General features: G+C 39.0%; 1 protein-coding gene across 4 annotated transcripts in view; it reads right to left on the bottom strand.

Annotated features, from left to right (window-relative positions):
- Positions 1-24,046, bottom strand: part of htr2cl1 (5-hydroxytryptamine (serotonin) receptor 2C, G protein-coupled-like 1) — a 121,357-nt gene that overhangs the window by 70,374 nt on the left and 26,937 nt on the right. For 2 of the 4 annotated variants that reach the window (XM_060874808.1, XM_060874807.1), the window contains exons 2-3: positions 18,861-19,028; positions 2,352-2,472 (exon numbers count right to left, since the gene is read on the bottom strand). The gene's annotated coding sequence lies outside the window, so the exon portion shown is untranslated. The remainder of the gene's footprint in view (positions 1-2,351; positions 2,473-18,860; positions 19,029-24,046) is intronic. The other 2 variants (XM_060874810.1, XM_060874809.1) reach the window with 2 other exon arrangements.

Here is a 24,046-nt window from a genome sequence, read left to right as displayed (position 1 = left end):
TACAGTAAATACTGTGACAGTATGTGAATCTGGATGCACACGGACTCCACAGTGAGCTAATGATATGGAAGTCCCAGTACTATGATTAATGAGTATGATGGTGACTGTAAATGTGTATGGTTGTGTTCTGTGGAGTGTAGTGTGATGCCAATTCTGCTGTTGACATGAACATTACTAATTAGTTGGTGTTACATCTACTAATGGTTTATCTATTGAATGGTGTTCATTCCTACTCTCCATCTAGGCTTATTTCATTGATCAAGAGAGGGATATTATGTGTAATGGCATAGAATTAACTGGATATACCAAAACTCAGTCCTTCACAATAACAGTTATTGGCACCAAGTCAATACACCAATCAGCCATTATCTTGTGTTTCCTGTCTGCTGGGCTGCAAGGGACGGTACTGTACGTATCCCACATAGACGAAACTGTCTTGTTAGCCAAACATCTGTCCTTCATGAGTCACAAGGAAGAGGATTTTAGGATTTAGGCCATACACACACACACACACACACATATACACACACACACACGCACACACACACACACACGCACACACACACACACACACACACACACACACACGCACACACATTTGTGAGGTCTACAATGTTCTCCATAATGGTCCAGTTTGGCTACAGGTCTTCATTCTGGTGAAACTAAAGATGCACCTAATGGTCTTTAAAAACCATGAACAACTGATTAAAGAAGTATAACTGAATGTGGCTGCTTCTGGGTTAAAACAAAAACCTCCATCCACATCGATCCTTTGAGCTCTAATGAGAACTGAAGATTAATTTGGCTGCCGCATATATTCCAAGTGGCTTACATCTGAGGATGGGATTCAGCTGTGCAGTTAAGGGTTAAGGATCTTGTTCAAGGTCCTAACATTAAGCATTCACTGCTAATATTTGTTCTCAGGAGAAGCCCAAAGCCTTAACCACTGACCCACCACTGCTCCCTCAAACGCTCTACAACAACACACTAGCATACTAATCACAAAAGGCTAGCAAACAGAAAAAAAAAAAATCAATGAATCTTTGGATGGTTAAAGGTTCTTAGCATTCTAAGAAATCTGCTAATTGAATTTTTCTGAAAGGGAAACACTTGTAGGGTTGTACGTACAGTATACATCTCTGAAGGGACATTCTGAAGCTGAAGAACACTTAAGGATTTTTCCCTTTCAATCCCAGATTGGTCATTTGCGACTATCGACTATCACATAAAGAAAGAGTGTAAGCTAGGTTGTGCTTACTCAATCATGCTAGACACCTAATGGACTGCTGCTCATGCTACATCTCATTGCAGCAGAACAAACTATCTCCTTTAGTATATGTGAGCTCATAGGCATCCACAACTGGCTAGTGTTGCTCTAATTGACACGGTTCACCCAGCTAGACAGCCTGGCCAATTTTGCTCTCTTGGAAACTCAGCCAGGGATGAGATTCAAAATCTTGATCTCTTTACAAACTGAACCTTTGAAATGATGGTACAGTACCTTACCATAATTAGGAACCTTAAAAACCTTTGACTATACCTACAGAGAGTTTTCACTTGTTGGATGATGGTAAGTACAGATTTTTTTATTCTGAGCAGCAGTGAGCTTGGGCTGAATTCAAGGCTGCAAAAGATTGACAGCTCCACTCTATTGTCATGGACCAACACTCAGCCCAAATTGCAGCAGCTGTGGTGGGAGGGTTTCCTTTCTATTTTGCCATTCCTGAGGCAGCACAGAGCCTCAAACTGTGACCCTGTTTCAAAAAGCCCTTTCGCTTGGAACAAGTGACACAGCTGAAACAATATGATACAATGACGAAGAGAGAGCCACAGGGTGTGGGCTACATCTGAGAAAAAACATGTTTTGTGTGTCTGACGGTGTGTGTCAGTGTGAGTGTTCTATGCCTTCATCTAGTTGCTAATAATGACTAAGAGATTTACCCCTGGTCGTTCTACTCAACTTCCCCCTCCTGTCTCCCTCCTCCTGCTCTGTCCACCAATTCTGCTTTGGTTATTCAGGGACATTAAGCTCCCAGAACTCTGCTATGTTTTATTCATGTTCCTGGTGTGTGCGTGTGTCTTAGTATGCTAGGGACATGCCAGGTACCAAGCACAAGGCTGCTGCTGCACAGGAAGGAAGTGAATGTGTCATCATAAAGACTAGCAACTTTCTCTTCATGATACAATAAAATACGCTATTTAAAACAAAAACGATTAGGACGTCTAACGTACAAAACGAGAAAAGAATCTCTGAACTCCGGCATATCATCATCTGCCAATCTCAGAGCTATGGACACCAAATCTGCAAAAAACTTTAATGCTCTATAGATTCAGAATGACTTCTATCTGACCTCAGAGTGAACAACTGAAGAAGTCGAAGGCTGCAGAGACGCAGGGTGCAGTTGAAGAAGAGGGACCCAGCTGGTGGCATCTCATCATGGACAGCTGAGCCCACTCACCTCCCAATCAACTCTGCAGAAAAAATAAAAAAGAATAAAACGTAAGCATACAAGTGTAACTGTCATGCCACAATTTCAAGGAAATTGAGTTGTGTGGGTTTATCTTTGTTAAAACTGTCCTTTTAGAAGACTACACATTTTGGTTTTAGTGACATCAAGCTCTGAGGTTTGGCATCTATACCATGTAGCAAACATAACACTTAATCAACCTCTGTCACTAACAGTGATTGTATAACAACGCAAAAGCGGTGCACTGAACCCAGCTAACAATGTAAACACACTTAACACTTACTAGTCATGCCTCAACACTGATACTGGTTTCAGGTCTGATACTGTGCTCATTAAAAAACACTCAGATACAAACCTCCATGACCATGACATATCATTTCATTTGACAGGTACATTTCTACCTTATGAGCAGACGACACTGAATGCTAGTGATTTAAATATATTTCACAAATAACGATTGTGATCAATACAAAACAGCCTGGGTGCTCCAAAATATCTAATAACCGCTGTAGTACAGCAGCTTCCTACAGGACAAGTAACGTGAGAATACATCTAAAGTGTATAAAACCCAGCACATCAGATCAGTGCTAAAAGCAAACTCTGTCTGGGGCTGTAAATGTGTTGTTTCTGATGCTCAGACATGCTCAGCTGTACAAAAGTGCTTTACTTACAGCTGTACAGAAGTGCTTTTCCAAAGAGAGGAAAAACCCATCTCCTTTACAGCTCTACTTAATCCAAGGTAACTAATGTAACAAACTAATTTCACCTGTAAGGGGCCTAAAAGCATGAACACGTGTGGAAACAGCTAAATAAAATTCTCTTTGTATATCTTTGTATATGTATCTGCAAAATACCAACATTTAGGAATTAACTGAAGTCATTAATATCCGTTTGTTCTTTCTAGTCAATCTCATTCATTTGATATCCGTCCATAATAATCCGTCTCTACTGAATATACACTGATCGGCCTTAACGTTAAAACCACCTGCCTGATATTGTGCAGGTTCCCTTGTGCTTCCAAAACATCTATGACTCATCGACTCCACAATACCTCTGAAGGTGTGCTGTGGTATCTGTTACCAAAATGTTAGCAGCAGATTCTTCTGTAGTCCTGTAAGTTGTAAGGTGGAGCCTCAGCGAAATGGAATTGTTTGTCTAGTCGTCTAGCCATCACAATCTGACACGTTTCTCAGTCACTCAGATCCTTACGTTTGCCCAGTTTTCCTGCTTCCAACACATCAACTTCGAAAACTGACTGTATACTTGCTGCTTTATACAGTATATCCCGCCCCTTGATGGCTGCCACTGCAACAGCATAATGTTATTCACTTCACCCACCAGTGGATATGATATCATAGATGATCACTGTAAACATTTTCTTATTACAAATACATTACTACTGTTATTACCTTCCAGCTCATACAGTATAAGAGCTGTATTTGAATGACTGCAGTCATAACAAAAACTAAAGATCCATTAAATAATAGCATGTACTGCCATGGATTTAGTCTGATATAACAAAATATAGTCTTTTACAATGAAAAGAGAGCATGTTGAAGCCTCCTACTCATGCTTACCAAAGCACTCATTAACTCGCCTCCATTCTTCCCGCACTAAAGCTCCTGCATGGACGATAGAAGGACACTCCACCTGTAACCCAACATGACATTTTGATTTCTAACCTCCAACAATCACCATATCTGTTGTCATCTTCCAAATCCTGACTCTCTCATTTTCAGCCCATGCCCAGTACAAAACACCAATTGCTATTCTGTGCGACGTTACGGATGAAAGTTTTGCCTCTTAAGCTCTTCTTGGGCTTTCTCATTCATTAGAGTAAGAGACAGAGCGAGAGAAAGCATAATTGCCTTTTCCATCTAGAGAGGCACATTTCAAGTCCCTCGTGGCGAGCTGGAAATGCTTAGTAGATGTGACGCTGGGGCCTGACACTCTTCACACAACCAACCGCTCTCCATGGTACTGAACCAAGCGCCTCCGGCTCCGTTCAGCACCACGTGGTGCTCTTGAACACGGGGTGAAGCTGCAGAAAGTAACATGACTGGAGGCGGCTTATTAGGGACAGCTGAGGCCAGTCACCTCCTCATCAACGCGCTGAAAAGACATCACCTAAAGGAGAAAGGTGTGCGGTGTGCGAGTGTCAGTGTAGGATCACTTCATCGGTGCAGATATCCAATATATAGCAACCCATTTAAATTCTGCAGTGCTTAAGTATGTAAAAGAGTCTTATCTTTCTAGGATATCAAACACTTAAGAACCTTCAGACACACATTTCTCTGCAGCATATTTGTGATCTGTTTGTGCGTATGGCAAGCTAAGAGCAGAGTTTGGTTCCTAAGATATAAGGACGTTCACATCAGATTGTTATTGTTTATCATAAAGAGGGTGGCTGAAATAAATAAGCTGAGCTACCTTGTCTTTCAAAGATAAAAAGACATCGATATGAGGTTTTACATTTGGCATCCACATCAGATTATTTGCTGTTAATAAGCGACTTAGGGCTGATTATTTGGGAACCAAATGCAATAGCACCATTAATGGAGAAAGCTGTTTGAACAAGCGATGCTGGAGCTCAGCTCTTTCTCTCCCAAACTAGATTTTTCAGCAGTGATTAAAAAGTAATAATGCAAACAAGATTCATTATTTTACTCGATCATCGTGTTTTTCTCCTGCAATGCTTTTGGAGGAGAAATTAAAAGAGATAGATTATGCACACACTGTCAAGTGAAAGTTCATTATACAAAAGAACTATAAGCTATGAGTGTTTTGATTGAACAACATCAACAAAGAAACGGTTTTTCTGTGTACAGAGTGTGCCATTTGAAGGAAACGCAGCATGAACGCAGTCGAGCATTACAGACTAGAAACAAACGAGAAATCACAACTGCTTCTGTCTATCAGTCTTTAACTTGTTCTCGGGGACGTTTCGAAAGCGTGTAAAGCGGGGTGCCACAGAGTAAAGCTCTTGTTATTTCTCAACCACTATGTCTACAATTCTGTTCATGTTCCTCGTCAAAAAGGTAACATGTTGCAGTTTGTTATCCATTTGTCAAAATTAACCTAGCTACATTTCAAACACAGTACTATCTGCCTTATTTTTCTTCCATCTAAAACATGTGTTTACAGCTCCCCGAGGCTGTAGCTGATCAACCCAAAACCACAAGGGATCCACAGCCACAATGCTAAGTTACATTCCTCTATAAAAAAATAAACACTTTTTTTCTTCCTTTTTTTTTTTTTTTTTTGTAAGATGACGTCCAGCAGTTTTCCAAAGCATACACAAAATAAAACAGCTACAGTATTTGAAGCACACACAACATTGAAGCACACACAAAATAAAACAGCTATTTTTGTTCATTTGGCATTTGCCTTTAGAATTCATTACATTACAAAGGTAATATTTAATACTTTGCTCTTAATTTGTCTGAATGAGGTACTTGCAGAGAGAAAAGACACCCCTCACACGCAGTCTACATATCTCCATCAGGTGACTTTTATGGTTCCTGATATGTCAAAATGCCACTGAAAAATAATACCTAATCAAGACCCGTTCAAAAAAGAAATCAACTAGCACAGTGGAGCTGATAACAGAAAGTCTATTTCTCTGGTGCTGTGCAGTGCAGAGTTCCAGCAGATATCTCGCCATGCACGACTGGCTCACCCACAGAGGACTGGCTCCAAATTGGCTGGAGATGTCATTAAATTACTCTGGCAAAAAGGCTGCAGTCTACCTACTTGATGGGCCTGTAATATGGCATCTCATTTTTCTCCTTCTCTCTCTCTCTCCTTCTTTCTCTCTCTTTCTGTCTCCGTCTTTGACTTTAATCTTGCTGGAATACAAGAGAATACATGCTTATACTCTACAAAGTGATGACAGCTCGCTGAATGACATTAGTGCTTTCTAATCAGTCGCCAAATTAGGGGTGAGAGAAGGACATACTCTGATCAGATTTACAGCCTGAAGGAGATATAAGGTGTAGATTGTGGTCTGTTTGGACAGCAGTCAACTCTCGCTTGTCACCTCTCCTGTCTTCTCTTTCTTACTGTGTCTGCTCTGATGAACTTGTGATAATGCATGCTCTGATGCTTAATGCTACGGGCATGTCTCTACGACTGTCTTCATTTTACATAGTTCTGTTAAAACTCGTTCCTATAACACATTAAATGTATTTATATTGGAATATTTGTGACGTGTTTTTGTGATTCTGTACGATACTTTCCTGGCTGGTGCTGTTCTGTATTTTTGCTATTGGCACTGACATCACATGAGGACAAAGCTAGCACTGGTACAATTAAGCTTAATAGGCAAAACAAATTTCAATAAGCTTTTAAACACAAGGGACAGCAGTGAGATTGCACTGCGTAACAAGCCACAAGGTGCGGGTCTGTACTCCAGCTGCTCTATCAGAGGACAACTTGCCTCTGCACAACAGACAGGCACAGACTGTTTCCTTGTTTAAAAACTAGTTGAAAACATATTTCTATTCCCTGGTTTTTGTTTAATTCTGATTTATTGCTGTTATTATCTGTTATAATATTATATTATTTTATTTTATTAGCTGTATTTTATGATGTACATCACTGTGTTCAGCTTTGGCTATTTTAAAGTGCTTTATAAATAAAGTATTATTATTATGATTATGATGATTATTATTATTATTTTGTAGGTCAGATCAGTGATTTTTTTTCTTTCTGTTTGTTATTCCGGCTGTGGTCCACCCTGAAGTTTTTCTCGGTTTCATTGTTCTGTACATATCTCTCATTATATTCCAATATATCACCTTTGAGCTAACTCCTGTTGTTTGAATATCTTACTTTACTCATGCTGCGTGGGCCAACCTGAAAGCAGCCCTTAACAACTGACAGAAAAATAAGAATATGACAAAAAAAAAAAAACTAAGTGCTTCTTTTCTCCATTTTGTCCAGTTCCAACATAATAACTAAGAAGTTTCCAGAAAGTTCCAGAATGCAGTGCGGCTATATGACACTAAGTCGAGTCTCTGCTGTATCTCAGTTAATTAGAGACGGCAGACATGACAGTACAGATAGAGCACAGATGAGGAGGTTAGACATCTGGACAGACTAAATGACTAAAGCACTGCTGCATCACTCAATCTGGATTTTTCCTTGACGTGAAGAAGATTGTAATGAGCGAGGAGTTGAAGTCAGTGAACCTGGACTGAAAAGACAAACAGTTCAGAGAGCGTTCAGTAGCACTGTGCATTAGGTTAATGCATTAGGTCTACGTGCTTAATTAAAGCTGTTAACAGGTTAAAGGTTCTTAACGCATTTAATGCATTAAACCAGACGTTCAATTTCTGTCTTTTGTGTGCCGGCGTTTTAGTTCCGCCAATCTCGCAGTGCTCCACTGTGAACGTTAATAGAATTAAAGAGACAAATCAATAGTCGCCAAGAGGGTTTAAGTGAAACTTTTAGCACGTTACATGACAGATCTGGAAACAAACCCTGTCTATGCACAGTGTTTACATATTGGCTGAATCCTTTTACACAGTGTCTGTACTTAGCATATGATTCACTTACACGGACATCTGCTAACTGCAGAAGCGATCTGTTGCATCTTCTGGTCTTTGGCTTGATTACTGAGCGAGTGCAGCAGACACTTGTAGCTTATTCGTTCGTCAATAATAACCTCTTGCACTAATTTGATGCTAAATGCAATTAGCTTTGTTTGGGATGATTTGGAACAGAGCATGGCGTGTTTTCACAGAAGATTTGCTTTGCCTGGAGGTAGGACAAATCTATTCTGCTGCTCGTATTGTCAAACCTGATCACAAACAGGGTTGCAATGGTCATTATTTTAAACACCAATCTGGACTAGTTTTAGAGCAGAAATAAGCAACCCTGGATCACCCGAGCCCACTGACTTGATTTATAAAAAATCAGGGTAGTGGGTAGAGGTTAGTTGGGCTAATTTAAAAACAGGCCAAAGATCGCCAACAGCTTGTTGTAAAGCAAAATTGTCAGAATGAAATCTAATCAAGCGTTTGCTATCATAACCAAAATGAACATGTATCATCCATTCATCCGTGTGGCGTTTCGTTCATCATTCATTCATCCAAAATGTTTCTTCTAATATACTGTTTAATGCGTTTTATTTCTATCACACCTTTCCACAGCTCAACGACACTTTTTACATGCTGAGCAAACAGACATGGCTGAGAAATACAAGCAAAAACAAGCAGCAGAAATAAAGAAACGCGCCAAGAAGAAACTATTGGAGAAACTGAGATGAGGATAATGTGGTGGATAAAGGCTGTAAGCAGGAGATGATAAATATCCATAATTAATGTGTGTGCACCGTGATGACATTTGTGACATTAACTGGCAAAGATCCGAGTCGTAGTCTTAAAACGCTGGCCCATGACTTGTTGTTTGTCAACACGCCTTTCTAGCCGTGTTAGCGCTCCGAGTGCGGCACTGTTTAATTAGAATTTCATTTCACCTGAAGGTTTGATTAATCATGATGAATCGCAGCGGCTTCGATGAGTAACCTGTTAATTCTTTAATTATTTGATGCTCCGTGATTTGCTTTAAAGATTAATCGCATTGCTTTTCGGTGACATTTCCCGCCTTTGTTTTCTTCCATATTTCACAACCCTGCTCTGACATTTTCCCACCTTTTTTAATTTATCTTCTTAGGCTGTTTGCTTTGCCTTATTTTCTATAAGAGTAAATGTTGCCAGGATTTACACTAAGAGCCTGTCAAAATGCTAATCTGTGCAAATCTGTCTGCTTTGCTTTGATGGATAATGTTGGATCGAATGCTGATTAAAAAAAAATCGACAAGAAGTGTTAACAAAAAAAAGTGATAATTGTGTTTTCCTAAACTCTAAGCCGATAGAGAGGTTTATTCTCCAAACTGAGATGAAATAAGAAGAGGCCAGTGCATTGGGGTTGAGAGGAAAGGTGTTAAATTAAAGCCCGCCTCTAAAGATAGAACAGTCATAGAGGTTTAAGCACGGAGAGAGCTCGAGAGGCGGCAGGGAGATATCTGTGGCTGCCAGGTTGAGCTCTTATTACCGCCTGCGCAGGAGAAACAACGCCATGCTACCATTATCAACACTACAAACCTGAAGTGTATGAATGCTGTCTAAATAAAGACTATACTTTCCAAATCCTCGTTCAGTGTGGGATCTGAAATGTACAGTACACAGGAGCAGGTGCACAGTTAATAGAGATAAAAAATGCTTCCACTCCAGACTAGATTTTGAGCTTGTTAACTGCGAAAAGCTCCATGTTGTGCGTCCACAGATGACGTGAGGTGAGCTTTGTGGCTGATGTGTTCCAGATCTAAAAGAAAAACAGTATAATCTACTGCAAAGAAAAAAGCCAAGTTGAATTTTATAGTAGTAGAAAACACATTTAAAATATTAACACCAGAAAATAGCTGAGAGGCGTGTAGTGTGTGATGAGTTAATCAGCCTGTCTGTAACGTACAGCTCCATTCTGATTGGGTCAAACATCAGCGTCTGCATCGTACCTAATCTGAAATGAACAAATGACGCAGTTTAAAGGAAATAACCTCTGCATTTATTTGCAAGATATTACGAGGCTCACGACAAGCTTTCTCTGAGAAGCTTTTAGAGCTGAAACAAACAGGGTCAGAATATTAGGTGAACCAGACATGTTTCTCCATTTGCTTGCTACATACAGTATTCCTCTGACAAGTGATCACAGTGTGCCGCAAATTAAAGAAAACAATAAAAAAACAGTGTTCATGATCTATCTATCTATCTATCTATCTATCTATCTATCTATCTATCTATCTATCTATCTATCTATCTATCTATCTATCTATCTATCTATCTACTGTATCTATCTAATCTATCTATCTATCTATCTATCTATCTATCTATCTATCTATCTATCTATCTACTGTATCTATCTATCTATCTATCTATCTATCTATCTATCTATCTATCTATCTATCTATCTACTGTATCTATCTATCTATCTATCTATCTATCTATCTATCTACTCTATCTATCTATCTATCTATCTATCTATCTATCTATCTATCTATCTACTCTATCTATCTATCTATCTATCTATCTATCTATCTATCTATCTATCTACTGTATCTATCTAATCAATCTATCTATCTATCTATCTATCTATCTATCTATCTATCTATCTATCTATCTATCTATCTATCTACTCTATCTATCTATCTATCTATCTATCTATCTATCTATCTATCTATCTATCTATCTATCTATCTATCTACTGTATCTATCTATCTATCTATCTATCTATCTATCTATCTATCTATCTATCTATCTATCTATCTATCTATCTATCTTGTCATTATTTTCTATCATCAATATCAAACTATCACAAGCTTACTGTCACATCTGCTGTAGTCACAATCTCCAACTCCAAACAAACACCACAGCATACTATCTTGGCTGTCATGGACTACACACACACACACACACACACACACACACACTTGTTCACAGTCACGTGTGTTCAATCAGCCTCACGATCACACACACAGAGTCTCATCCTGTGTTCACTTCAGGAACTATGTGCTCAGTTTACACTTGTGTCAGACATTACCAAGCCTTTTGATTGTTGTGGGCTCCCTGCTTTTGACTCTGCTTACTTTTTGCCTCTGGTTGGTTGTCCACAATCTGACTACTGCTTTTTTTTTTTTTTTACTATAAATATGCGTACTGTTTTGTGGACTGTGTGTCTGACTTATATTAAAGAACTGTTTACCTGCAACTGCATCCGTCTCTGCAGGATTTCTCAAGACACTCGTACAATACTTTTCTACTCTACGTAATTGTGAAAGTGTGGGCAGGGAACCGCAGAGGGTCTATGATTTTTAATTTAGTTACAGTGCTGGAAATCACAACGCACCGTTATAAAAGTTAATAGACTTCGAGTCATTACCCTGTTTGTCTGGTCACTTTGATTAAATGAGTTCAATCCAAATCTCAATAACTCTAAAACTAGTCAGCTGATAAATAATGTGGATTTAAGTCTGATGAGTTCAGTCTGTGGAATAGAAACTTCTACGGCTTTGATAAATACATAAAAAAAAAAATTAACCAGTCTCTGGTAAGGGCAAAACAATATAGAGAATCCTTAATCAAGTATTTTCCAACATAAGCACATTTCCAGTCTTGAAAAGATTAAAAATGTTGCATATGTAAATCTTTCTGAGCCCTGAAAAAAAAAATCTCCCTGACCCCGGTGTATGTGATACACTGCAAAAATCCATCACGCACAAGAGAAGAGACGATCTGCCCCAATCTAATCAATTAGAGCAGAAACCCAGCATGCCGCAGCTCCGCATTATTGATGCTGGCTCCTATATTAATTAAAAGTCCTGCACGTAGCTTATGAGGCCAAATGAGTTTGGAGAAGTGAAAGTCTTTCTATTCCCCACAGCCTCAGGACTGAACCATAAACAAGGCAAAATCCATAAAGGCATTTTAAGGACTGTTAAAAATGAGTGACTTGAACTTTACCCTATGCTGTGAAAAAAAAGTGCTAGGTTATTATTTCCCCTTAGTATCTTCCTGTTTCAATATACTGTCTGTTATTATCTCATGATTGTGGCTCCTAAATTAATTTCCAGCATTGCTGTTGTAGTCGTTTTGAGTGAATTTGATGAACTAAACCTGAGTTTAAGTGGATTAGGTATCATTAGATGTTTAAATGTCAAGTGAATTCCACTAAAGCGTACTGACGCTCCGTGAGCCAGAGAATAGTAGAAGAATAAGGAGGAAACTTTAAATAAACTAGTCTTACACTGTAAAACATGGTTTAATTGTGTGACACTCAAGTTCATATATCAGTGATGTCATAATTCTCTTTTCCTCTCATTATTTTTTTTCCTTCCTTCCTTCTTTCCTTCCTTCCTTCCTTCTCTTTCCTCTCATTATTTTTTTTCCTTCCTATCTTCTTTCCTTCCTTTCATCTTTCCTTCCTTCCTTCTGCTCACATTATTTTCCTTCCCCCCTTCCTTCCCCCCATCCTTCCTTCCTTCCTCCCTTCCTTCCTTCTTTCTTTCCTGGTTATGTTTTTAAGTCAGCAGGTGAACTTTCTTCTCTAAGTTGATCTGAAGTCACAGTTTATTGGCCGACTTACAGCACATTGATAGATTGTAGGGAGTTGAATATAAAGTTATATATATATATATATATAATATAAAGTTGAGTTAGCGAGCCAATATGTCAAAATAACAAGATAATAATTCCACAGAACAAGTAAAGTCAAAACAAGGATAAAGATTAACTCAACATAAAGAGTGAATTAGTTGAAAAAACAAGATTAACAAGTCAAAATAACAAATTAAAAATAATGAGACACAGAATGGAACCAATGATATAAAAAAAACTGAAATAATGAAATACGTCAAAATAATTTAATTCGTTATGTCAAAATAACATAATAATAAAAGATGAACAATTATTAATATATCATTAGTGTATAATTGTAATGAGTCTGTCTGTGTTTCTGTCCTGTTTCTGTATGCTGTCTTTCCCGGTTGTTAATTAGGCCCTCAGTTCACCTCACGGGTCTGGAAAGCCTTCTTCAGGCGGCTAAACATTAACATCAGTCTCACTTCAGGACACCACCCACAGTCCAATGACAAAGCGGAGACAATCAGAGACAAAGACAACACACCTGAGGGAATGAATGAGTTCAATTAATGTCCATGGAAACCAAAGAGTGGGCGGAGCAAACAATTAACAACCGGGAAAGACAGCATACAGAAACAGGACAGAAACACAGACAGACTCATTACAATAATTAATATGAGCTATTAATAAAAACATATTTACTTAACAGAACTTCATTTATTTATTTTTATTAACAACACAACAGGTCAAAATAAAAACTCAAAATAAATGATTCATTTGAAAACCGATCAAGAGTCAAAAAAGGTCAAAATAATGAGTTACTGAGTACAAATAAAATCTAAAATTACATAAGATATCAATTTGAACTAACGTGGGATAATTCAAGATAATGAGTCATTAAGTCAATATTAAGTCGCTGTACTGGAATATAACGGTACAATAATGAGTTGTTGAGTCGAAATAACAAGACGTTCATTTAAAATAATGACACTTCACTATTCTCTACACAGCTTGAGGTTCAGGGCTTCTGTAAATCTTAACACACGTCTGAGGCTGAGTGTGTGTTTTTCTCAGGTCCAGGCCGAGCAGCTGCTTTTCAGGACCTCAATTCTGACTGCGGCTCAGTGCAAAGTCATACAGCTTTTATCTCACACACACTCGTAGCCACAGAAGCCATTCTATTGATTTTTATAATGGAGTTTACTATAGATCTTTTTCAGAAACTTTCAGCTCCACTGCTTCACCTATAGGAACCGATTTTCCATCCGTCCTTAAGATGTTAAAAAAAGAAGCAGAAACAACAAAAGCACCTCGTCCTTACTCTTCTGACAGCCTTGTCAAATATCTCTCTCTCTCTCTTTTTTTTTTTCTGGAATGTGTGTAGGTCGGGGTGTGTATGGCAGAAAATTCAAGCGCGACCTCCAGTCATTCTTCAGTCACGGTAAGGACTGGCACCTCCACAACCAACTGCACTGCCTTTAACACACACTGGGGCTGTGCAGATTACTGCAGGAAAACAGGATTACATAAAACACCCACAGACATGAAGTCTCAGTGGAGCGCAACTTACTCTCACTGTGTGGAGATGCTACTTCTGTTGGTTAAAACACACACACACACACACACACACACACACACACACTCTACACATACAAGTCCCACCCCTACTGTGTGGACAGAGACCCTGGGAGCTTGTCATGCAACAGCAAGCCGAGCACATTTCTTGTCATCTTCACTGGCCCATGAAACACACACATAGACACACACGCATTTCCAGTGTGGCCCACAGAGTTTTGTCATTCTTACTTACTTACTTTCTTTCTTTCTTTCTTTCTTTCTTTGTGTCACTTTCATCATAGCCATTTTTTCTTTCTTTCTTTTTCTTTTCCTCACATGACTAATTTTATATCCTTCCTTCCTTCCTCCCTCCCTCCCTCTTCTTTTTCCTTCCTTATACCCTGCTTCACAGTAGACTATTCTGAATGTTAGAGAAGGTGCTTGGAGAGTCACACTCTGAGGTGAGGACACGACCCTGGCTGCAAAAGCAGAGAGAAGAGAGGAGGAGGTGTACGTGTCTTCTTCATGTCACTTTGAAGACCATGGTATGAAGGATTCAGGGTGATATATATATAAAAAAAAAAAAAAAAAAAATTAAATAAAAAAATTTTCATTTCCAAGAAAAAAAAAAAATCTCATGTAGCTGAATAGGTCAGATTTTTTTTTCTTTTAAAAAAGGATCAAATAAATCAATTATTATATAAACGATGGTTGAAGGTTAAAAAAAGAAGCATTGAGCACAGACTCCACAGTAGCTTCATCTAACGAATGTCATATTAATGTGAGAGCAGGCTTGAGATTTGCGTAAACAAAAGAGAAATTAAAAGATGATGATGATGAAAACAGCTTCTTCCGTACAGGTACCTCATTCTCGGGTTGTGGTGAATTTGTATATAATTAAAGAGGAACGATGTTGCAGGAACAGAACGCAGCTCAGTGTTTCAAATCAAGGCTCCTTGTTATTGGTTATAGTAATAATTATCTGCTTCCTTTATGGAGCTCTGGCACTCCTTCACTTCCACACAAAGCTTACTGCATGACATAATTACATAAAAGGAAGGAGCCTCGTTCAAAAGTTTATTTAAATGCTCAGCGCCGCTGTAAATCTTCTTTAACGCTCGAGCGAAGCTTTTTCATTTCACAAATGAAGTATAAAAAAAAAGTGCTGGGCAAATAGCTGATGATGCATCGATGGTGCAGTCCTGTTGGCTCTGTGCTCCGTCTGTAGTCTGAGCTAGTTATTGTTAACTCGATGTCTCGGAGTCTCCTGGCCTCCACATTGCAGGCGCTGTGAGAACTACACTGAAAACACACAGCATGCACAATGAGGAGACTGGAAAACCCAAACACTACAAGAATCATTATCATGATAGAAAGAAGAGAAACTGAATATTTCAGGATGGTCTGTTGTCTATTGGTAGATGTCTGCTGTTTATTGTATTGTTTATTGGTATGTAAAAGGAAAAAAAGCAGCTTAAATAAAGGCAAGATGGTCCAAGGGTTTAACTCATCCATCCATCTATCCATTTTCTGAACTGTTTATCCTTCACATGGTTGCATGGAACCTGGAGGCTATACCAGTGTACTCAGGGCATAAGGTGGGGGACACTCTGGATAAGGCATAATACACACACACAAACACACACACACACACACTCACACACACACACACACTCACACACACACTACAGACAATTTAGAGATGTTACTCAGCCTACAGTGCATGTCTTTGGGCAGGAGATGGAAACTGAAGTACCCACAGGAAACCCCTGAAGCCAGTGGAGAACATTCAAACTCCACACACACACACACACACACACACACACACACACACACACACACACACACACACACACACACACCACACCACACACACACACACACACACCCACACACACCACACACACACACCCACACACACACACACACACACCACACACACACACACACACACACACACACCACACACACACACACACACACACACACCACACACACGCACGCACATACACAGTACAGAGGTAGAAATTTTACCGTCATCCCCAGAGGTATGAGTCCAGCATGCTAACCACTACATCGCTGTGACTGTCACCATTACCACATTATTATAATATTATAATGACTCCTGTATAGCTATAATAATAATTAAATGACTCTCTATATTATAATATTATAATGCATCCTGATATCTTTAACTGATAATGATTTGGTGATGTATTAGCTTTCTTTTCTACACAATCTCCTCCTTAAATAGGCTCATGGACACTTTCCATCAGCTAGAACGGGGTGGTCAACCCTTGACTCCCGAGCCGCATGCGGCTCTTTGCCCGGTTTCATGCGGCTCTTATGTTCATATCGAAGTTTGTATTTGTGTCTTTTTAATGTGCGTGTTCGCTGCGCTTGAGTTCAATACGGTATTTTCATCAAACGCATGAGAGTATGAGAGTGGGATGAAAATACCTCAAAGTTTCCCTGTAAATCATTTGAGTAAACAATTTGTGTCAAGTTTGCTCTCAAAATGGCAAGGAAAAAAAGGTGATGTTCATATGTGCCCATGTGAATGATGTGGCTCTTTGCGGTAACAGTAAAAAATGTGGCTCTTGGTCTCTGACTGGTTGGCCACCCCTAAGTTGGAACATGACGGTATATTACTTACTGATTAAATAATCACGCTTTAATCTCTGGAAATGAAAATATAATCGTGTTTACTGTCACATCACAGGTTTAATAAAAGGATGATTCAAAAGAACTTTATAAGGGAGGATGATTTTGTTTATTGCTGTCTTATTCTACAGGGTTAGTAACTGTGATGCATACAGAGGAATGTGTTCTTGTTCTAATGGAGAAAAACAAAACTATGGAACATCCAAAGCCAAACTGGTCCAAATCTACGAGTCTGACAGATTCACATGACAATGGATACATGTCTGTTTGTAACCTTTGTGAGCTGGAAATATTAAAAATACATTCTGACTTGTAGTATGCAGTAAACATCCAGATATTTCCAGGTATTTCAATGCAGTTTCATGGACTATTAACATTTATGCTATTAACTATGGCATATTAACATTAGCATTAACTAGCTAGCTGAATGTTTCTACAAACGGAACCTAAAGTAGTGAAGTGAGCTCTCAGTGTCTCTTGCATATCTGTTGTTTCACTGTTGCGTTAATCTGTAATATGAACAAGATTTGCTTTATCGATAGTTTCACAAATAGAAATGGTAAATCTTTAGAACGGCTTGTACAAAGCAAGTACATTTTACTTTGTGCAATAAACTAGGCCGGAAAAGAGGTTGGACAAAGCAGCTTCAATGGAGAAAATGCAAAACAAAACACAAGTAGCTTCAGTTAAAGAAATTGAATAATAAAAGAAAACAAAAGTGGGGAAAAGAGTAGCTTTGATGAATCAAAGTGCAAGGAGGACTCAAAAATGAATTGCAAGTAGTTCACAAAGTGTATTAGCTTTACGTTAGCAGCGGAGGATATTGTAGATAGTAGAGGATATTGATATTTATTTACTTCACAATCTTTTCATCGGTAGCATTAGTGGAAAAAGGACATGAGGTAGCATTACGGTAGCTTAGCTCATTGAAACCACAAGTAGTTTGTAGTAGGCAAAAAGGGCATCTTAGAAAGTTAAAACATCTTGAATAGAGTCAAACTGATCTTTTTCTTATTTCAAGATTGCAAAAATAGAGTAAAAAAGTAAAATTAAGCGTTTTTTAGCATTTTAAGCATTAATTTCTAGAAAGAAGCAAAATGATCTGTAATTTTATAGTTGTTTTATTGTAATCTATAAAACGTAGATGTATTCGATTACAGTTGAGCTATTATGACTTGCTGAGCTGTTGTTTCCTGCAGTGAAACACTGGTAAGATCTCTGCTTATATAACTGAACTGGTAAACTAACCAAACTTCCCACCAGCACCAAACTGCATCCATATGTTGTGGGCAGGAAGAGTGGCCTTCAAGCCCAAGTTCTATTTGCAACTAATGTGGGAGTCTAATTGCTTCAACAGACAAAAAAACACACCATTCCAGTGCCTCTAAGGACAATGAGCAATAGGAAAAGTTCTTAAGAAAACTATAAGAAGAGAATAAACCACATAGTGACTAAAGCTTTACATGCACATGCGAGCAGAAACACTTCATCTCGGATAATGAGATGGTTATTTAATGAGCCAGCCTCTTGTGTTGGATTAAATTACTGCAATGGCCAATACAATGATGACAAGAGAGTCAATCTGAACGTGAGCTACTGTTTTTGCATTAAAACTGTCCTTCATATGTAGCAAGAATAGGCAGAAGGCTGAAATGACTGGAATTATTGTGTCAGACGTCGCTGCTTCTGATAAAAGACCTTAAATATAAACTGAATGGCAAATAAATGTACAATTTTGCTGTCAAAGCTGCATTAAACATTGAGTGAGTGGAAAAGAGTTGAATCAGAATGCTCTGTGGTTTTCTTTATGCAAAGATTTGACAGCTATTTTTTGAAAGAAACTGAACTTAATATGGAAATACATGGAATTAAACTGAAAGCCAGTCAGTGTTTCTAATCTTTCTTCTTCTCATTATGCCTGACTATTGCTGTTAAAGGTAAGTGGCAGCTTTTATACAGACAGAAATAGTAGACTTTTCCCTGTGGTGCTGCCAGACTGTGAAAATATGTAACAGTATGAGAGGAAACTGACTCATTTGGGAGGAAGCTGTCCATACACGGCACCGCCAGGTAGTGCAGAGGCGTCTCGGGATCGAACCGTTCCCTCGCACATTTGGCTGGCACACGGTGGAGGTGGTTCGTTCCGGTTTGTCATGGAAGAGGAGTGAAGGAGAAACCAATTACTCACCAAATTCCAAACCTGTAGAAAGAAAGATATAATACTTACACCGGGGAGATCAGTAAACAGAGCAGCTGTTATCTCAGTCACTACATAGCCTTGTGCTTCAAATGAAGACTGTGAGCTGAAAAACACTGTGTGCTTGTGTGCTCTCTTGTCACAGTGCGGCGACGTACACTGGGCAGAGAAATACACAAATTCAAGCAAACTGTGTCAAACCAGTGACTTAGCTTCCTCTAAAAATACGAATGCTGGATCTGTCATCTCCACCAAAACAACTCACCAGCGCTAGCAATCAACGCTTGAGCCAAGAATCAATCACAAATCAAACAAGTCCAACTCGATGCCAACTGCATTGACAAGGACGCAACGACTGCCAAGAAAGCCTGCTCGTTCTTCTGGCTAATTTGTTTGCCAAAAATATAAAATTTGTCAAAATTGGCTTAATATATGCAAACATAATGTAAGCTATGGAAAAAAAAACTTTTAGAAATTTGACTGTGAACCCTTGCTGTGAATCCTGTTTGAATAAATTCCAGAGATTTAATCAGAACTAACCAGGACAGACAACCTGAAAACACAATGCCTCACTTAGTCAGTGTACAGGTAGAAGAGAAGAGAAGAGAAGAGAGGAGAGGAGAGGAGAGGAGAGGAGAGGAGAAGAGAAGAGAAGAGAGGAGAGGAGAGAAGAGGAGAGGAGTGGAGAGGAGAGGAGAGGAGAGGAGAGGAGAGAAGAGGAGAGGAGAGGAGAGGAGAGGAGAGGAGAGGAGAGGAGAGGAGAGGAGAGGAGAGGAGAAGAGAGGAGAGGAGAGGAGAGGAGAGGAGAGGAGAGGAGAGGAGAGGAGAAGAGAAGAGAGGAGAGGAGAGGAGAGAAGAGGAGAGGAGAGGAGAGGAGAGGAGAGGAGTGGAGAGGAGAGGAGTGGAGAGGAGAGGAGAGGAGAGGAGAAGAGAAGAGAGGAAAGGAGAGGAGAGAAGAGGAGAGACGAGAAGAGAAGAGAAACAACAAGAAGATAAGATAAAAGAGATGAGAAGAGAAGAGAAACAAAAAGAAGAAAAGCGAAGCAAAAAGAAGATAAGATAAAAGAGAAGAGAAGAGAAACAAAAAGAAGATATGATAAAAGAGAAGAGAAGAGAAAAGAAGAAAAGCAAAACAAAGAGAAGATAAGATAAAAGACAAGAGAAGAGAAACAAAAAGAAGAAAAGATAAAAGACAAGAGAAGAGAAACAAAAAGAAGATAAAAGAGAAGAGAAGAGAAGAGAAGAGAAGAGAAACAAAAAGAAGATAAAAGAGAAGAGAAGAGGAGAGAAAAGAAACAAAAAGAAGAAAAACGAAACAAAAAGAAGATAAGGTAAAAGAGAAGAGAAGAGAAGAGAAGAGAAGAGAAGAGAAGAGAAGAGAAGAGAAGAGAAGAGAAGAGAAGAGAGAGTCAGCATCCAAGCCTGCAATCTATTAAACCAGGTGGGGAAATGAGAATGTTGTAATTAAAATCATTCTGTGCAACATGCAACACAACACAATGTCATTTACACAAAGCATGTGCATCATATCATAAGGGCATGACCACCTCCAAACCAGCACACACACATACACACACACACACACACACACACACACACACACACACACACACACACACACACACACCCTTGGGATATTCATTAGGTTTGGGCTGCACATGTGCTGGAGCTGCTCCTCTTTACTGCTCATCAGGATGAATTTGCTTTTCCTGAACTCTAATCAATCCTGCTGTAACACAGCCATGCAACTTCAGCAAAACGTCGCTTCAAGCCTTGGTTTTTAAAAGCAGATGGACCAGCATTACCTGACTCATAAAGTCACTGTTATAAGAACCTGCCTGATGAGATGTTTTGCTAGATTTCTCATTGACGTGCTTACATCTTTTCGAGTGCCAAACTCAAAATAATGAGAATACTGTATCTTCCCTTCTTCAAGCAGCTGGCCTTCTCCAGCTGTGCTTTCTCAACATCTTTATACACCGTTATACATGTACTATGTGAACGTTCAGAAAAGCATTAGCCTTCCCTAATATTTAGATAATATACAATATATATTTAGATAATATATATAATATATAATATAACATAATACTTCCCTAATTCATTTCAAACAGAATTATTTTAAAGAAAAAAAACATGTTTAAGGTGCATAATCTAATGGTGTTTTTAAAAGAAGCAAAATGAGCTCAAGACATTAACATTTCACAAACTGCATATTAATAATCTTAATTAATAAACATAAAGTACAAACATGACGTATTTTTGCTGACTGGACAGATATACATGAAGGCTTGTAAAGTCCTGTGATTCCTACGGACTGCTGCTGCGATCGTAACGGCTGTCCTTTGCTCAATCCACAACATGACACGTATCTTTAGTGCTCTTTGCCTTATCTCTATATGACTCTCCTTAGAAATGATCGAAATCTCATTAGTGGGTATTTAAAAAACCTCATTCTAGAGTCTGCTGCATCTTAAGCTTTCTTGCTTATGTTTTCTCAGGGAGTTTTTCCTTGCCACTATCACATGCTTGGTAATTAGGGAGCGTTTAAAGCGTCATAAAAGTAAACCTTAACTTAATGTTCTTGTTGATTATCTCTGTTTATAATTATCTCATCTCTGCTCTTTCACAAAAAACAGAGCTGCTGAACACTTTCACATGGTGATCTCCCAGTGTTCTGAGTTCCAGGTCTGATCGCCTTTTTCTTCCTGACCTACTTCATCAATCCTGACACCCTACCCCTGGTTGTAGTCTTGTCTCCTGGTGTGCACTCTGCTGAGGATTGATCTGCATGGACAGCCCGTGACTCATGGGATTGCTGTGTACTGGGCCGCCTGGAGACTGCCACACTGTCTTTGAACTACTGTTGCGTCCGTCTGCTTTATGGACAGATCTTATTCAGCGGTCATCTGAAGACTTCATCTGGAAGGAATTAGTGTTGGGTCTGTGGTGAAATTGAAAATTGCCCTGACCTATTAGATCCTCATGAGTTCCATTTGACTACAAACTGTTGTAGAAAGAACATAACTCTCTCTCACTCTCACTCACTCATTTTCTACCGCTTATCCGAACTTCCTCGGGTCACGGGGAGCCTGCGCCTATCTCAGGCGTCATCGGGCATCAAGGCAGGATACACCCTGGACGGAGTGCCAACCCATCGCAGGGCACACACACACTCATTCACTCACACAATCACATACTACAGACAATTTTCCAGAGATGCCAATCAACCTACCATGCATGTCTTTGGACCGGGGGAGGAAACCGGAGTACCCGGAGGAAACCCCGAGGCACGGGGAGAACATGCAACATGCAAACACACACACAAGGTGGAGGCGGGAATCGAACCCCCAACCCTGGTGCTAAACACTAAGCCACCGTGCCCCCAGAACATAACTTACATTGACATTATTTACTGTCCAGTGTCACCCAAATAAGGACGAGGTTCCCTTCTTAGTCTGGTTCCTCTCATGGTTTCTTCCTCATATCATCTCAGGGAGTTTTTCCTCATCACCTTCGCCTCAGGCTTGCTCATTAGGGATAAATATTAGAGATAAATAGTAACAATTTTAAACATTAAAGTTTTTATTCTGTTTCTATACTTATGTAAAGCTGCTCTGAGACAGTGTGAATTGTTAGATGCGATATACAAATACATGGAATTGAATTAAAACAGTGGCTAAACCTGCGAGATACAGAGGTCCAAATAGGAACCAGAAAATGTTGTGTTTTTGCAGTACACACCAAAAACGTAATATTTCTACATAATATAAGATTTATATATTAACAGCCCCTTTTTAAAGCTGCTCCCAGTGAACCAGTCACCATAATTACACACTGTTATTACTGTTTAACTGCAATAATAACAATAACAAAGTATTTTAAACAACACATGCAATAACAGAAATTTTGAAAAACGCGCAATATTACCGGTGTGCAATACGTCTGTTAGTCTAACTACTTACTAAGTGTAACTGGTCTCTTTTTTTTCTTCTCTGTATTTATACATTGTGTTGTGTATATACTGTATATTACATTATGTCTCTATTCTTTTATATATTTGCTGCCATAACAGAGAAATTTCCTCATTGTGGGACGACTAAAGGTATATCTTATCTTATCTTATCTTATCTTATCTTATCTTATCTTATCTTATCTTATCTTATCTTATCTTATCTTATCTTATCTTATCTTATCTTATCTTTTGTCTGAATGCTGTCACCTGTGTGAACAATGTTCATATCCACGTCATTCTGCCAGCCGGCTTTTTTTGGACTGAAATCTTTAAATTATGATGCAAATATCAGCCATGAGTAGTTATTAAGCAGTGTCTCGAGTAATATCAACGTCATATAACATGATTAGAAGAATTTAAAGTAAGTAGATCGTAGTAACTTGAAGCCTAGCGTAGAAGCCTGGGATGAAATAACTGATATTGAAGTAGTTGTTTGGCTCGGGAAGAAAGAAGGACAGAAACAACAGGAAGGGTGATGAATGATGGGAAAACAGATGAGGATTAAGAGAGAGAGAGAGAGAGAGAGAGAGAGAGAGAGAGAGAATGTAAATTGTTGATTGCCACCAAGCTTTACTATAAAACTCATTTTCACCCCGGTATCTTCTCTAGTCACCCTAGGAAGGAAACAAGTCGACTTATTCCTGTACACAGTCCCAAAAATCATTAATTGTAGAATCTGTCCTGCTCATTTAAGTGAAACGTTTAATTATAGAGTGGAACTGGAGGCAGGCGGAATTAATGGCTTGATGTGAAACTGACTGATGTCAGCCTCAGAGGCCTGTGTGTTAGGCTAGAAGAAATTGTGCCCTCTTGAAAAAGAATGAAAGTCTTTCTTGCGGTCTGATAAAACGATTTGTGCAAAAGAACTGCACACTTAGACCGAGACTGAGAGAGGGCCAGTGAAAGAAAGACGGATGGAGAATAACACAAACATAACAGAGAGCCGGGAGGGAAGACGTGTTGCTTCCTCCTGGGTTTATCCTACGCACCTTGTTTCTCCTTTTTC

Source organism: Tachysurus vachellii, chromosome 7 (assembly GCF_030014155.1).
Source record: "Tachysurus vachellii isolate PV-2020 chromosome 7, HZAU_Pvac_v1, whole genome shotgun sequence".
In the NCBI taxonomy this organism is placed as follows: Eukaryota; Metazoa; Chordata; class Actinopteri; order Siluriformes; family Bagridae; genus Tachysurus; species Tachysurus vachellii.
The sequence above is the reverse complement of the archived record's forward strand: the minus strand, read 5'-3'. Positions and strand labels throughout refer to the sequence as shown.